The sequence below is a fragment of the Crinia signifera genome, chromosome 7, assembly GCF_055691185.1.
Source record: "Crinia signifera chromosome 7, ASM5569118v1, whole genome shotgun sequence".
NCBI classification, from domain to species: domain Eukaryota; kingdom Metazoa; phylum Chordata; class Amphibia; order Anura; family Myobatrachidae; genus Crinia; species Crinia signifera.
Window position 1 is genome coordinate 164,032,247 of NC_139223.1, and position 10,430 is coordinate 164,042,676.

The following is a 10,430-nucleotide window of genomic DNA, read 5'->3' on the forward strand; positions in this document are numbered from 1 at the left end:
TCTTACCTGGAGCAAGCGGGACCCCAAAGTCTGCCGACACCCTTTCAACAGTCCTCAACAATAAGTCACATACTCCGGTCCCCCCAGGACCAATACATAAGAAGTCATCTAGGTAATGAATAACTGAACTACACCCAGAGACATCCTTAACCACCCACTCCAAAAAAGAACTAAAGGCCTCAAAATAAGCACATGACAAAGAACAACCCATCGGTAAACAACGATCAACAAAAAATTCCCCGTCCCAACAACAACCCAACAAACGCAAACTGGTTGGGTGAACCGGCAGCAAACGGAATGCCGATTCAATATCAGTCTTTGCCAACCTGGCCCCTTTCCCAAACCGCTTCACCCACTGAACAGCCGCGTCAAACGATGTATAAACCACCGAGCAGATGTCAGGGTCAATGCCATCATTGACCGACGCCCCCTTTGGAAAAGATAAATGGTGTATAAGACGAAACTTGTTCGCCTCCTTTTTTGGCACCACCCCCAACGGAGAGACTATCAAATCTGGCCATGGTGCCGACCCAAAAGGTCCAGCCATACGACCTAGCTGCACCTCCTTGCGCAGTTTATCCTGCACCACCTCTGGATGCTCCCTTGCAGACTTCAAATTCCTCCTCAAGCCCCCTGAAACCTGCACGTCGGAAGGTATCTTAAAACCTTCCCTAAACCCCTCCTCCAACAACACGGCTGTCTGTTGGTCAGGATACCTACGCAGATAGCCCAGCATCCTTTCCAGCCGAACCGGTGTCTCCCCCTTTTGAATTACCGTCCCGTGACTTCCCTCTGAAGCATTTATTTGCACCATGGGTCCCTCCACACGAGGAACATTCATGTTCAAATTTGCATTTTGCCCCAAAACGACATGACCCGTCATTAAAGGCAAAGCAGAGTCCCTTCTGCATGGCCATCCCATTTGTGGCCTCCCTCGCCCCCCCCCCGTCCCCACGAAAGGGCTGCCCACTTTTTGTGGGAGCCGTCACCTTTAACCATAAAGCAATATCCTTATGGTCCCAACGTATGTTAGGGCGAACAGCCTTCCTCTGCCTAAACTGCTCATCGTACCTAAGCCAAGCCAAGCCCCCATACACACGGTATGCCTCTCCTATCGCATCCATGTAACAAAACAAGCCTGAACAATTGTCAGGTGCCTTCTCCCCAATCACACTAGCTAAAATAGCAAATGCTTGCAGCCAGTTCGTGAATGACCGCGGTATCAGCCGATACCGCCGCCGTTCCTCCTCCTCCTTCTTCTCCTCCTTACGGGGCCTATCCAGATTAAAACGCTCTAAAGGGAGCAATGAAAATATATCAACGTATTCCCCTTTCCAAATCTTCTCCCTCACCTCCTGCTTCAGGTGGGCCCCCAATGGCCCCTCAAAGCATACATACACCTCCCCTTTTGCAGTGTCACTGAGCCTCCCACTCTCCTCCTGCGTCCCAACACTGCCCCCTTCTGCCCCTGCACTACTGCTACTTTGCTCACCGCCTGATACCGGCACCCCGCTGCTCACCGGCACCCCACTGCTAACCGGCACTCCACTGCTAACCGGCACACTATTACTGACTGGCACACTAATGCTAGCTGGTGTGCCCGCATTCTGCGGCACCCATGCTGCCGCCGGGGACGGCCCCGCCCCCTGCCGCAAACCCACCAACCAATCTGCAAAACCACTCAATAATTCAGTAACACCTCTACTCATTTCCCCTTGGAGGGCTAACCCTCCCCCCCCCCCTGACTCTGCGCTAAAGCATTAACAGACATAGAGACAGACTCACCAGGCTGCCTGGGGGCTGTGAACCCAGCAGCCGCAGGTCCAGTGTCCTTACGAACTCCAGCCAATGAGGAAGGACCAGGTATTTCTCCATCATCTGCTGACGCTGCCATCTCTCTTCTCCTGTCATCCCGACCCTCAGGTACAGCACCAGCCGGCGTGACCTCGTTGGAGGCGGAGCCAGCTGTGCGCCTCTCGCTCCGTGTACCAGGCCTGCGGTCCTCAGCCTGGCCCTTATTTTGATGTGAGCGGTACGGACCGCGTGCGGCCGTACCGCCGATGTTTACACTCTGCACATGCGCAGAGGTCACTCTGCGCATGTGCAGGGGAATTCGCCGAGTAAAAAATTTAGACGCCGCAAAGGGGGCGTATAGGGGTGTGAGGGGCTTAATAGCCTCATTACCCTATGTATACGCCCAGCGTTTCATGGGCGTTCCCATGCAAACGCGGGGCGTATGCATGGTAATGAGGCTATGACGCCAGTGATGGGGGCGGAAAGCTGACATCGCCGGATGTCAGCTGCCCGCCCCAATACAAGCTTTCACACGGACGATTGTCCGTGTGCTCTAAGCTTGCGTGAGCGGGGGGAGCGTGCGGCCCTGCCTTCGATGGTCATCGACCATCGAATGCAGGGGGCAGCTCCCAAATGGTGGAGGCGTACGCCCCGCCATTTTCATGCGGATCGGCAGCCGTCCGTGTACGGACGGCCGTGCCGATCCGTCTTGTAGGCGGGGATTCGTCTGGTGCGGTCGGAGCCGCATATGCGGCTCGACCGCACCAACCAGAATAAGGGCCCCTGTACTTCTGCCCCCCTGGCACGACTCACCCCGCGCTGGGCAGCAGCATGCCCCGCATGCCCCACCGCACCAGGTCCAGTACCACGCAACGCCGGATCTTCTTGCACGTGGGGGGGATCCCCCCCGCGCGGAGGGTTCCGCCTGCTGGTTGGATTCCTCCCAGACCTGGTCCTGCGGGCGGAAGGTGCCCGGCCCGCAGCCTGGCCTGGAGGGTCCCTAACGGGGCTCCGTGAACGGCGCTGAACCCTGGGGGACACAGATGGGCTAAAGCGCTCCGGAGGCCTGGACCTCCGAGGCCGTGCACCCGCTGGAGCAGCCTCCTGCGTTGCTGCTCCCAGTCCCCCCAGCAGACCTGACATCTGCTGCTGCAGCCACTCAGCCCCTCTGGTGTCAGCTGCCTCCCTGAGGGCAGCAAGCGCAGCGGATACCTCCGCATCAGCGTTGCCTGGGGAAGCCATGGGAGATGTCACGCTGCTTAGCTGTTGAGAAAATCTCCCAGTGACCCCTATTTCCTGCCTGAATCCTGCTTATAAACCCCTCCAACACCCCGTTAAGCCCCTCCCCCTATGACCCTCTCCTTAAGCACTCCTCCTATGACTAAACTGCTAGTCAGCTCCCTACAAACCCTGTCAGGGGAGCCTACCCCCAGGCTTTGCCTCCAGTCCGGCTCCTACATTACAATGTGTGGCATTATATGTAATGAGCATTATGGCATGTGGTATAATATGTAATGGGTGTAGTGGCGTAACAACGGGTCCGCAGAGTGTGCGGGGAGCTACGTCCATGGGGGCCCCAGGAAGTTGTTGTACCGGGGCCCAAGATTTCTCTTGGTGGCCCTGGGGATAATGAGTCATCAGCAGGGATTACTGAGCAGCTAAAGCAAATCACTGTCCTTGTAAAGAATTTCCTTGGTGACACCCCTGGCATAATCTGAAGGGAGATTGGAAGTGCAATGCAGGGCAGCAGTAGATTAATGACTGACTGAAACAGGAATCTCCTGTAGGGTCCAAGTGGGGGGGCAACTAGGATTACAATGTGTTACAATAATTAATAATTTCATTTTCTATATAGTAATAGCTAAGAGGTGCTGCAGCAGCTTAGTCTAGAGTGTAAATAGAGAAATGTAGTTTCTTGGTTACTCATTACAGTATTAATAAGGGAATTAATGCATATTACCGTACCATTTGTGCCATAATAAATGCCAATTGTATCATTATTTCCAGCATACGGGTGCTTTCCCTGGATCCAGGGCCTCTTACTCCCCGGACAGATTATGCTGCTGATCATTACTGTATGTAAGTCTTTGGGCGGTATTCAATGAGAATACCTGCGAGGTGCAGCGAATCCTTTTTAGGATTCGCTGCACATTCGCCACGTTCCGGAGCCGGCGGGCTCCGGTATTCAACGTGTCAGGGGCTCGCTGCCCCTGACTGGTGAATATGAGCTCCTGCGGCGATTGCCGCAGGGAGCCTGATGACAGTGGCAGGCAAAGAGATGGAAGTCTCTCTGCCTGCCCCAGAACTTTGTGGGGGGTAGGTGGGCTCCCCGGGTGCCAGGCAGCACAGGCTGCCCCCCGGGGGTGCCAGCAGGGGACCTATATTCACTATACCCGATCGTAACGATCGGGTGCAGTGAATATATGAATATGTAATGAGCGGCTCGGCTCCGGCGCCCCCTGCTGGCTGCTGTGTAAAAAAAATATATATATATATTTAAATTAAATATATATTCATGTGCTTACAGCACATGAATAAAAATAGCATGCCCCTCCTCAGAATAAAATTCCTGATTTTTTGACACCAAATGTAAAAAACAAAACACTTTATTTTAAAAGTTCACATTCCACTTCACCATAAAAAGATAGCGATTGCTACTCGGTGAATCATGGTGAAAAAAACCTTGAAATGTATTCGCCATGTGGTCATTGAATAGGGTGATTCACCGTTTTAGTCAGAAATTCGCCAAACAGCACAAATTCGCCATAAAAACATGGCGAATCAGGCTCATTGAATACCGCCCTTTGCCTTACTGCTCTTCTACGGCCTGAGATCAACAAACTAGTGGAATCATCGGAGGGAATAATGTGTACAATCTCTATAATGAATCATGAATCATCTATATAATAAGTTGAAGAGTCTGTGTGTGTGTGTGTGCGTGTCCGTCGCATTGCGGACACACCGTGGCACTCAGAGACACCAAATTTGGCAACAAGATACCTCTGGACCCGGTGGTGTGCACCTCAAAGCCATTTTTGGGAAATTTCACTTAGAATTTAAAAAAAACACCCAGTTTTAATTTTCCTTCATAGATGTTATCAGTTCTCAGTAAAGCATTTCAGGGAATGACAGCTTGATGTAATTGTTACCAGTCCCGGACCGCTGCAGCAAAGTTCCTGGCTGGTGTCTTCCTCCTCAGAAAGTGTGAAACTCCTTTAGTAGCTGTGGTCTTGCTGCCAACGCATTTCAACGCGGTCCGGGACTGGTAACAATTACATCAAGCTGTCATTCCCTGAAATGCCTTACTGAGAACTGATAACATCTAGTTCTCCACGCTTTCTGGTAATTGCAGACTTTCTGCCACCTCAGGATATGTGCTGATTCCGATGCTGTTATATTTTATGCCTGTTTGAGAACTCTTTTTATTAAGGTTCTCATTTTATTTTGGTAATTGTGCTTTTAGCTTGTTAACCCAGGAGGGAACCCAGAGCCGGCCTTAGGCATAGGCAAACTAGGCAATTGCCTAGGGCATTCGGAATGCCTAGGGGCATCAGCAGCTTCTGCTGATTAAAATGATATGCAGCATGCCTATATTCTGTGTGTGAGTGAGGCTGTATCTGCATATGAAATAGTGTATTCATGGAAATCACTGTAACATAGCATTCCGTATGCAGGTACAGTCACGGTCGCACACAGAATATAGGCATGCCACATATCATTTTAATAATCGGAAGCTCCTTGTGTGTACTGGTGATAACAATGCAAATAAGACGAATTTTAAGCAAAAAAGGCACCCAACGTTAGCAGAACTGGCCAGGAGCTGCATGGCCTATAGAGGCAAGATGTATGAGGAAACATCTGTGTCCAAGCAGAGGCAGAGGTCACAGTGTTAGCGGCTGTGCGAGTGCTGTCTGTGGGTGGGTGGGTTGGTTGTGCAATAGTGTTCAGCATATTTATAAGGGGCATTATGTGTGTCATGTATAAATGCATTAATAATGTGCGACATATGTGTAACAGGCATTATGTGTGTCATGTTTATAAGGGCATTAATAATGTGCAACATATGTGTAAGGGGCATTATGTGTGTCATTATGTGTATGAAGGGCATTAATAAGGATTGGCATAATGTGTAAGGGGCATTATGGTTATAAGGACATTAATAATGTGTGTCATGTGTAAGGGACATTACTGTGTGGTATTATCAGGGGTGCCGAGAGAAAGGGGTAGGGGGTACAAATTTCCCAGGCCAAAGTCTGATGGAAGGGTCCAGTGGGGGCCCCGGGCCCCCTCCCCTTAAGTGACATCAGCAGCTGCAGATCTTCTCCTCTGCCCAGCACACACTGCTTTGTGCTGGGTTGCAGTGTGGCCATGGAGGTGCTTAAAACACAATATTTTCTCAGGATTTTTTTCCAAGGGTATAATGTGAATAATGTGAGGAGTAATGTACATAAGGTAAAGTGGTACTACTGTGTGATGTAACGTGAATAAGGGACACCATCGCATGATATAATGTAAATAAAGTGGCACTGCTGTGTGGCATAATTTGAATTGGGGGTACTATTGTGTGGCCATGCCCCTTCCCAGCAAGAACACACTCCTGTTTGGGCTGCGCACCGAATGTGTGCACAGTTTCTATTTAAAATATTGCGGGTAGGAACACCAAAATGATGACTGCTATGATGAGGGTTGATGGTGCTGGGAAAGGGGAGCAGGGTCAGAGGCGGAACTAGTGGCGGTGCTAGGGGGCACCAGCCAAAATCTTGCCTAGGGCGTCATTTAGGCTAGGGCCGGCTCTGAGGGAACCAAAAGCATTTATTTGGATTTTATTGTATTAAAATATACTCTGTTACGCTATGATCCACTCTCTTTTCTATTTTCACATGATTATGACATCCAATTGATGAGAATATATTTGTGATTCTGTACCGGAAGCATCCTCTACAGTACAGTTCAAAAGGGTTGTATAATACCTTTATTTTATACGTGTGAAGGTGGAGGCGCAGACAACGTTTTGGTGTTAAACTCTTTTTCTATGTGCACATTCTAACATTATGATGAAGGCTTTAAACAATTAGGAAATAATTGAGGATATACATAGACCACACATAACACACACACACACACACGTACACATTGTACACGCACACACACACACACACACACACACACAAACAGTACACCACATACGCACACATAGCACACAACACACACATTTATACGTAGAGCACCTCACACACTTAAGCTGTGTACACACGGGGGAGATAGGGGCTGAAATCGCTGGAAACACACCGCATGCAGTACAATACAAATCCATACACACTACAACACACACCCAAAAACAGTACAACAAACACACAACTCCTGGCTTCAATCAATTCTATGGAGACGGACCACGATAAAATGGCCGCCCCATAAAGCAGACAGTTCTCTGAAACTGTTTGCGGTATGGGGGCGGCCATTTTATCGTGGTCCGTCTGCATAGAATTATTACTTGAAGCCAGGAGGGGAGCCGGGACGCGCAGACAGGTAAGCCTGCGGCGATGAGGGGGGGGGGGTGGCACCGGCGGCCGGGGTGGGGAGGGGGGGAGACGCCCCCCCATTAACGGCGGGGGTGGGGAGGCCGGCGGGGAGGGGGGGGGAGGCGCCCCCGCATTAACGGCGGGGGGGCGCGCCAAACCAAGCTACGCCACTGAGAACACACACACTTAAACATTGCCAGGATATGCACAGCACACTACACACACATATATACGTAGCGCACCTCACAAACTTACACATTCGGCAGATATACACACAACACAACACACACACATACATAACACACAACTCACAGTACAACACACACCAACATTCACTACAACACACACCCAAAAACAGTACAATACACAGAACACACACTTAAACATTGCACAGATACACACACATAACATACCTCTAACAGCACAACACACACCCACATTCACCACACACACCCAAAAAACAGTACAACACACACAAAACACACATTTAAACTTTGCACAGATACACAAAGACACAACACACACATACTGTATATACATAGCACACCTCACACACTTACGCATTGGACAGATACATACAATATAACACACAAAAACACACACACAAAAACAGTACAACACACACAAACACACAGAACACATAAAAAATAATTTGCCGTTTATTTAACAGTCTGTACCGGCAAATAAAAACTGTACCTAATGTACAATTTCTACTTTGTTCCCCATATCCGTCTCTCCAGTCCTCCAGTTGCACTGAGAAATCTTTGTCCTGGCCAATGCACCCATTGATCAATGCAAAGTGGGTACACTGCACTCACCCTGTTAGTCAGTTGGATATCAGGCACTGCTCTGCCTTAAGGGTTTCCCAGACTATTTTGGTTCATAGATAATGTTTGGTCGATGGGCATGAGCGCTGCATGCATTTGTTTGAATGTTATGAGTGTACGAAGTTGAAGAATAAGACTGAGATGAAGATTTGTCATGTTATAGTGTACAATTTAGTTTTACTCAATAAATCGTGAAAAAAATATGTGTACATAGAAGTACAATCAAGAAATGAAAGTAGGATTAAAAAACAAATTATGATTCAAACTGATAATTGTTTGTATGGCGGTGGGTTGCGAAACAACTCTATAGGTGGAGGGGGTATGGATATTGTGGGCATAATTGGTGTTTGGTACACCTACAGGGGGTACCCAGATGATGAGAAATTTTCACTACAGTGTCACCGTAGGGGGATTTCCAATTGGGGTTCAGGTGGTCTTTTAGGGACCCCTTTACAATTCCGTTGGTCTCTTCTCCTGGAGCCTATGGTCTCCCTCAGTGATATCATTAAGGGAGACCGTAAGCTCAAGGAGAAGAGACCTACAGGATTGTAAAGGGTCCCTAAAAGACCACCTGGACCCCAATTGGGAATCCCCCTATGGTGACAATGTGACCGTGACACTGTAGTGAAAATCCCATCAATTGAGGGCCCCATGTAGGTGTAACAAACACCAATTATGCCCACAATATCCATACCCCCACCTATAGATTTGTTTCACAACCCACCCCATCCAAACAATTATCAGTTTGAATCAGAACTTATTTTTTAATCCTACTTTCATTTCTTGATTGTACTTCTATGTACACTTACATTTTTTTCACGATTTATTGAGTAAATTGTAAACTTTGTAACATGGCAATTCTTTTTCTCAGTCTTATTCTTCAACTTCTTACACTCAAACCTTATCAATGCACCCATTGATGATTGTGATGGCTGGATCAGTGGATTGGCTCGGCGGGTGTAGGGAAGAATTTGGCCCATTGCACCCATTCCCAGTGGGGCATTACAGTGGTGCGGGTAGCGTGCGTCGTGTCATGACATCATGTGGCCAGGCCCGTGGACCTGCTCCCACACTCAGGGGCTGCCCCACTGTTTGGTAGAGATGCCCGGTGCATGTGCTTTACAGATCCCCAGACCTCAGAGACTGCTGCAGGTTCGGTGAGGGGAGTGGCAGTGGCAGGGAGCAGTGAATTTTTAATTAATTATGGCGGGGTAAGTAACGCCCACCCCGGTCCCTTCGCACTCAGCGCCTGTAATTACACACCCTAGAAACTGTACAATTTAGTAAAGTATAGAAATGGAGGTGTGGCCACGTACCTTTCTGATTTTGTACCGATTTCTGACCCTCAGATGTTGGAGGATATGTCATACAGTAGGTGGTAAATCTCAGGAGTGGATGTGGAATTCATCAACACATACAAGTTATCAACTCAGGAGCGTTGTGTTTCAAACAACAACACCACACCTGATTTCATTGCCATCATTGAGTATCAATGCAAACACATTCTAACATTGTGGTGGAATCTATAACAAATTACAATCTTAGGTCTTTGGCACAGCATATTGTAAGATGACATTTTTCAGCAATTTTGGAAATAAAGAAACCCCAAGGGTTTCCCGGGCAACGCCGGGCGGGTCAGCTAGTATTATAAGTATATTGAATTATGTGTGTATGTATGTGTTTAGTGTCAGTTTGTGTGTCTCCAAAACACTGCCATCTGCTGGCAGCGAGTGAAACTACGTCTTCCTCTCTCACACATGCACAAACACAGAGGCAATCACAAGGAAGCAGACTAGCTTTTGAATCATAAACTCACCAGGTATCTTTATGCTTACACTTTAATAAACTTAAGCCTTAACATTAAAATAAGACACAGACACAAGTGCTGGCTTTTAAAAATGAATATCAAATTTATTAATTGACAACTTGACTATTAACTATAGATGGTGGCAGCCTCAAGAGTGGTCAGGGGGGAAATGGGTAACATCACCGTACCATTCACACACTGCTAGTGATCAACTCTCCCTGCCAGGGCCGACGCCACCACTAGGCAGCCTTAGGCATTTGCCTAGGGCGCTGGCCACTGGAGGGCGGCAGTTCGGAGCTTCCCCCCCCCCCCCCCTGCGCTGCATCACCCAGCAAGCCCTCCTCCCCCTCCCTGGGTAGCGTTGCATCACGGCGACCCGCATCACCCACCAAATCCCCCCCCTGGAATGTCATGGTGCCAGACAACCCCCCTCCACCTCCCCACCCCGCGTCGCATGGCAAGCCCCCCCCCCCGGAACGTCAC